This window comes from Propithecus coquereli, unplaced genomic scaffold (genome assembly GCF_000956105.1).
Source record: "Propithecus coquereli isolate 6110/MARCELLA unplaced genomic scaffold, Pcoq_1.0 Scaffold131, whole genome shotgun sequence".
Classification (NCBI taxonomy): Eukaryota; Metazoa; Chordata; class Mammalia; order Primates; family Indriidae; genus Propithecus; species Propithecus coquereli.
In genome coordinates this window covers 2,774,379-2,781,434 of record NW_012137303.1, presented here as the reverse complement: position 1 = coordinate 2,781,434, position 7,056 = coordinate 2,774,379, and positions in this window count along the sequence as shown.

Sequence of the window (7,056 nt, the reverse complement as noted above, 5' to 3'; positions counted from 1 at the left end):
GCACTCCAGCCGGGGTGACAGAGCAAGACTCTGTCAAAAAAGAAAATTAATTAAATAAATAAATAATAAAAATAAAAAATAAAAATCAGAACAATGGTTATGTCTGGAGGGGGTAGGTGCAGAGATTTACTGGGAGGAGATATGAGGGAACATCTAATGTTCCATATCTTGATTTGAATTTGGATTTCAGTGTCAGAACTCATTGAATGGTACACTCAATGTTTGTACATTTTCTTGTGTATAAATTTTACCTCAAATGAAAATAATTATAAACAAATATTGAACTCTACGTGATGATATGCATGATGAAATGTTTGACAGTAAAGTGTAATGGTGACTGCAACTTATTTTGAAATGCATAAAAAATAAGATAGGTCAACAGATAAAGACAGGGATTGGTAGGATGGATAGATATTTGATAAAACAAATGTATTATATTGTTAATTGTAGAATATAGGTTGTAAGTATATAGGTGTTCAGTATAAAATTCTTTCAATGTTTCTGTACTTTGAAATTTTTCGTAATAAAATGTTGGCAAAAAGAAAACAAGGAAATATTGTTTTTGATGTTTTGAAAGAAAATTATCATAAACCTAGAATTTTTATTTGCAGCTAGACTAACAATCAAGTACGAGGACAAATTAAGCTATTTTCAGTTTTTCAAGGAATAATGGATATGTGTTTTTTGCTTCCCAAGAATCTCCTGGGCACCATCTCTACTCCATTTTTAGTTCCTGTAGTTCAGGTGGGGTATTCCCACCTTTCAACATCATGGGTGTGCTTAAGGCCCAGGTTTAGCCAAGTAAATTATTACATGGCCCTGCCTGGCCACAGTGATTGGTTCAGAGACAAGTCAAGCAAGGTCTGTGAGAGCATTCCTTGGGTATTTTGCTGGAACTGTCAGGAAAGTAGTTTTTATTTTTGCTAGGATCACAATCTGTCAAGAGGACATGAACCTAGCAGGATGCTGGGACCTATCTTTGCTAGCACGTGAAGTGAGCTGGCTTGAGAATAAATCCAATACAGAGGAAAACAAAGCCAAAATATGGAGAGAAAGAAACAATGCAGTGATAACATTGTTTGAGCTCCTGGATTCATCTTTTGACTTTCTAGTTATCTGGCCTATAAATTCCCTTTTTAAAAAAAATTAGAGCAAGGAAGATATTAATGGTGTAGTGAGTAAGTCATATTTTTCCTTTTGAAGTAGGATGAATGGTGTCTCCCCAAAATTCATGTTCACCTGAAACCTCAGAATGTGATCCTATTTGTAGCTAGGGTCTTGCAGGTGTGGTTAGTTAAGGATCTCAATATGTAGTCATCCTCTATCTAGGGCAGTCCCTAAATCCAATGACTGGTGTTCTTACAAGAAGAGGAGAGGACACAGAGACACAGAGGGAGGAAGGTCATGTGAAGATGGAGGCAGAGACTGGAATAATAGGGCTACAAACCAAGGAATGCTAAGGATTGCTGGGAGCCACCAGAAGCTAGGAAGAAGCAAGAGGAATCCTTCCCCTCATTCCTGAAGGGGGAAATACAATAAAATCATTATAAAAGGAAGGATTCTTCCCTAGAACTCAGAGAAAACATAACCCTGCTGACACTTTGATTTCAAATTTCTACCTTCTAGAACTACAAGAGAATAAATTTCTGTTGTTTTAAGCTACCTGGTTCATGGTAATTTGTTATGGCTGCCCTAGGCAACTAATATACCTCTCAATAAGGAAAAAATAATAATTAGAAACTCTAAGAAAAAGTGTCCAAATATAAAGCAAACTAAAAGGTGGCATGGTTTTTGAGCAGCTGGTGGAGTTAATGAAGAAAGAGTCTATTTGTATGAATGTCAAGAACACTTCATTGTGAATGTTCTAGGGATTGTGACAATGGAACTTCGGGGAAAAAATTATTCCTGGCACAATACTTTGCTCTGCAGTGAACGGTATTTACATAGTCACAACAATGCAACCCTATATATTGACATTATGCTCTTTGGATAAAACTGTAGAAATAACATGCAGTTCTTAAATAGTATCATGCACAGAATGTAAACATATCCTCCTTGACAATGTGAAACTAAGGACCTATCTGACAGAAGTTGGAAAGTGGAAGGGGAAAGAGAAATGGGTGAGGAAATAAAGGCACAAATGACCTCATATTACTTTGTATGGAATTAAGAATATTCCTAGCATCCCAACAATTATATATCCATAAAAATTAAAAATTTACAAATTAAAAAAAATTAATGTCACCAGAGAATAGAAAAGTTTTTGAAGAAAAAAGGCAATGAATGATGAAATGTGAATTTCTTAAAAGTGCTAAGGTTAGTAAATGTCAACCAAGATTTGTATAATTGGCTAAACTGTTATTCACGATGGAGAGAGTAAAATAAAGACATTTTCATATTTTAAAAAAAGATTATTCATAGCATTACTATTCACAGTAGCTCTAAATTGAACACAACCTAAATGTCTATCAACAGCAGAATGGGCCAAGTGCGGTAATCCTAGCACATTGGGAGGCCAAAGCAGATGATTGCTTGAGCCCAGAAGTTCAAGACGAACCTGGGCAACAGGTTGTCTCTACAAAAAAACAAAAAAAATTAGCTGAGCTTTGTAGCACATGCCTGTAGTCCTAGCTACTTGGGAGGCCAAGGTGGTAGGATCACTTGAGCCCAAGAGTTCAAGGCTACAGGGAGCTATAATTGCTCACTGCACTCCAGCCGGGGTGACAGAGCAAGACTCTGTCTTAAAAACAAAACAAAACAAAAAACCAAAAAACAACAACAAAAAAAACCCCAATAGAATGTATAAATTGTGATATAATATAGTCATACAAAGCAATGCTTTATAGTAATAAAATGAACAAATGACAGCTACATGCAATACCATGCATGAATGAATCCCACAAACATTATATTGAGCAAAAGAAACACAAAATAATATAAAGTGTATGATGCCATTTATATAAGGATGAAGAATAAACAAAACTAACCTACAGTAGCAGAAGTAAGGATAGTGATTACCCTTGGGAAGGGAAAAGAAAATAGTGCTCTCAATATCTATTGCTGCATAAAAGAATCACCCCAAACTTAGTGGCTTAAAACAACCATTTATTTTGCTAACAAACCTACAATTTTTTGCGTGATTTTACACTGAGTGTCTATGAATAGTAAAAAAAAAAAACCAAACAAACAAACCTACAATTTAGGCAAGGCTTGGAGGGGACAGCTCATCTCTGCACCACATAGCATTAGCTGGGACAGCTCTGAGGCTGGGGATGGGGGTTGGGAGCTTTTGGCAGTTGAACACTGGAAGCCTTGGAAGACCTATTCACTTACAAGTCTGGCAGTTGAAGCCGACTATTGGCTAGGACCTCAGAGGCTGTCGGCCAGAACACCTACACGTGTCCTCTCCATGTGGCTGTGTGGCTTTCCTTTATTATGGTGGCTGGATTCCAAGTGCAAACATCCCAAGAGAGAGGAAGAGAAAGCTGCCAGTTTCTTAAGGCCTGGCCTGAAAACTGTGACAGTGTCACGTCTGCCATACTCCATGGGTTAAGCTCATGACTGAGCCAAGATTCAAGGGCTGGGGATAGAGTCACTGTTTCTTGATGGGAGGATTGGTGCCAAAGAATGAGGGCCAAATTTTAAAATCGCTGCAAGCTTTAATTAGGAGTGGGTGAGAGGGTGGTTCTGGGGTTCTGCTTTCTTGAGCTAGGTGGTGATCATACAGGTGTCTTCACTTTCTGATTCCTTGATCTGTACATATTATTTGTACATTTTTCTGAATATATGTTTTACTTCCATAAAAGAAAAGTTTAAAAAGAATGCAAAAACTCTTTATGTCCTGACATAGAACATTCCTAAGATGTAGGAATTGTATCATGTAACCATGGTATCATGGTTAAGTACATGTGCCCTGGGGGTTGACTTGCCTGGTTTAAATCTGGTTCTGCCAATACCAGGTGTTGTGCCTCGATTTCCTCATTTGTAAAATGGGGATTATAATAGCCCTTACCTCCTGAGGCTGTCCTGAGGATTAAATGAGTGAACACATGCAAAGCATTCAGAATAATAACAGAAAAATAGAAAGTGCTCAGGGAAATGCTTGCTATTTTCATTATATTAAGTGAAAATTATAATATGTATACATAAAACAGTGTCTATAGTCATTTGTGGGAAAATGAATAGACACACCCATTTCCTTTATGGGTACAAACTATCTATGGGAACAAATACCAGGAACAAATAACATTGGTTGTTCATGGGAGAGGACCCTGGTGACAGGGAGATAGGAGTTGGAGGGAGATTCTCACTGTGCAGACTGCTACCATTTGAACTTTCAACTACATGAAAGCTGCATCTTGGAAATGGACAGGAGGTAGGGCAGTACGCTGTTGCTTTTCATTTTTAGTGTTTATATTTTTTTTTACAACATATATGAGTTACTCTGATAAAAATACTAAAAGAAAAGATAAGGTGGGTCAGATTATAGAGGGCCTTATAAAGACCAGGCAGGGAAATTTAGACTTGATTAAGGCCTGAAAATGGCATTGAGAATCGTGATAAAAAGATGGATTTAGACATTTAATAGGAAAAATCTAGAAGGTAAAATGTCTGGATACAAGATGATAGAATCTGAAGGAAACAGGTCACTTCCTTAAAAAAAAAAAAAAAAAGATGATGATAAAGGTAAATGAAGAGGACAAACAAGTTTTTGGCCCGGGTGACTGTTTTGTTTTATTTTATTTTATATTTTATTTTATTTCATTTCATTTCATTTTTAAGACAGAGTTTTACTCTGTCTCCTAAGCTAGAGTGCCGTGGCATCAGCCTAGCTCACTGCAACCTCGAACTCCTGGGCTCAAGTGATCCTCCTGCCTCAGCCTCCCAAGTAGCTGGGACTACAGGCATGCACCACCACACCCGGCTAATTCTTCTATTTTAGTAGAGACAGGTCTCGCTCTTGCTGAGGCTGGTCTTGAACTCCTGACCTCAAGTGATCCTCCCACCTTGGCCTCCCAGAGTGCTAGGATTACAGGCCTGAGCCACTGCACCCTGCCTGGATGACTGTTATGGACTGAATTGTACCTCCCCTAAATTCATATATTAAAGACCTAATCCCTAGTACACCTCAGAATGTGACTGTATTTGGAGATAAGGCCTTTAAAACATTAATTAAGGTTAAACGAGGTTATTAGAGAGGGCCCTAAGCCAATATTGTTGGTGTCTGTAGAGGGAGAGACACCAGGGATACACACACAGGAGAAAGGCCATGTGAAGGCCGATCAAGAAGGTGGCCATCTGCAAGCCAAGGAGGGAGGCCTTAGGAGAAACCAAACCTGCCAGAACCTTGATCTTGGACTTCTAACCTAGAGAACTGTGAGAAAATCAATTTCTGTTGTTTTAGCTACCCAATCTGTGGCAGCCTGAGCAGACTAAGACAGTGACTAAGAAAATCACCAGGCCATGTCCAGAGGCAGGAAAGTGGGAGGGGGAGCCAGTCACGGAAGGAGATGCATTCAAATTGCAGTGCCAGTGAAATATCCAAGACTAGATAAATAGTAGGTAGTTGGTAAAGAGGGACTACAGCTTAAGTGAGAAAATAATACATACCTTTTATACCACAGAGGTAATGGCTGCAGGGAAGGCGATGTGACCTTGGAGTGAAAGGCTAGGGAACCAAGGGAATACGCAGTAAAGGAATGGCAAGAGGAATAGAAGGCAATAAAAAGAGAAGGAACTGCTAACAAATAGGATGGAAGCCAAGAAAGAGAGCATATAAGGTCGGAGAAATTTTTTTCCTCTTTTTTTTTTTTTTTTTTTTAATGTTGTAGAGAGGTCAAGAGAATGAAAAACCAGAAACGAATAATGGCTTTAACTAAAAGGAAGTCATTGTTGACCTTGCAGAGAACAGTTTCAGTGTTGCTGTGAGGATAGGAACCGGATTTCCAAGTATACAGTAGATGAGAGTGTGGATAGAGAGCGATTGGAACCCCAAGGCATATGTCACCCACTGTAGAGGTTAGGTGGCCCCAGAGAGAAACATCATGGCAGGGGGCTGGGAGTGACTAGCCACACAGACCTGTTGCAGAGTTGAAGGTAAGTGGCGAAGGAACCAATGAAGTGGGAGAAAGAAGGAAGGCTGTGCAGAAGTGAACTCCTCTAAGGCCGTGGTCCCCAATCTCCGGCGCAGACCACTATCAGACCGTGGCCTGTTAGGGACCAGCCGCAGAGCCTCAGAGCTCCGCACTTAGGAAGGTGGGGGGCAGGGTCGTGCACAGCAGGAGATGAGCAGCCGGGGGGCCAACGTCCCTCCCCACCCCGCCCCGCCGCCAACACACACCAATCAGTGGAAAAATTGTCGTCCGTGGAACCGGTCCCTGGTGACAAAAAGGTTGGGGGCCGCTGCTCTAAGAGTTGCCTCGACGGATGGGAGCACCACAGATGAATTTATTTTGGGAAGCAGGGGGATAAGTGTCCGGGGGAGCTAGGAGGGAAGGTGGCAAGATGGTGAAAAGATATAGGAAAGTAGAACTTAGAATAATTGCAGGAGCTTGAGGCTTAGTGCCATACACAAGGAAGTGAATGTGAGGGAAGGGAATGGAAGGGAAGCTTGAGGAGAGAAAGGAAGTCCATCAGAGAGAGTATGAATTTCACAGAAGTCCATAACAATTCAGTAAACGATACTAAGCAGTAGTAATACCCAATCACTAATAAAGGCTTAAGCCTCTATAAGAACAAAGAATTAAAGACAGTCAGGAGCAATTTACAGAACCTGTGTGGGTGACCTTCATAAGCTCCTTCCTGAATGACTTTCTGTTACTGCATGGCTACTTGCAGCGTTCTGGGATTCTATACCGCAGGCCAAATATTAAGACCATGTATGTAATCTGAAGCTGGGAAGAGTCTCTGCTAGGAAGATTTTTAGTGCAAAATCAACTGTTCTCTGCTTCAGGTGAAAAATCTAAACTGTCTACAAAGGCAAATGGTTAAAAGCTTTGGAGAGGAATATTTTGCTAAGCCAGATTAATCATGACCTCTTTTTCTTTTTTTTTTTTT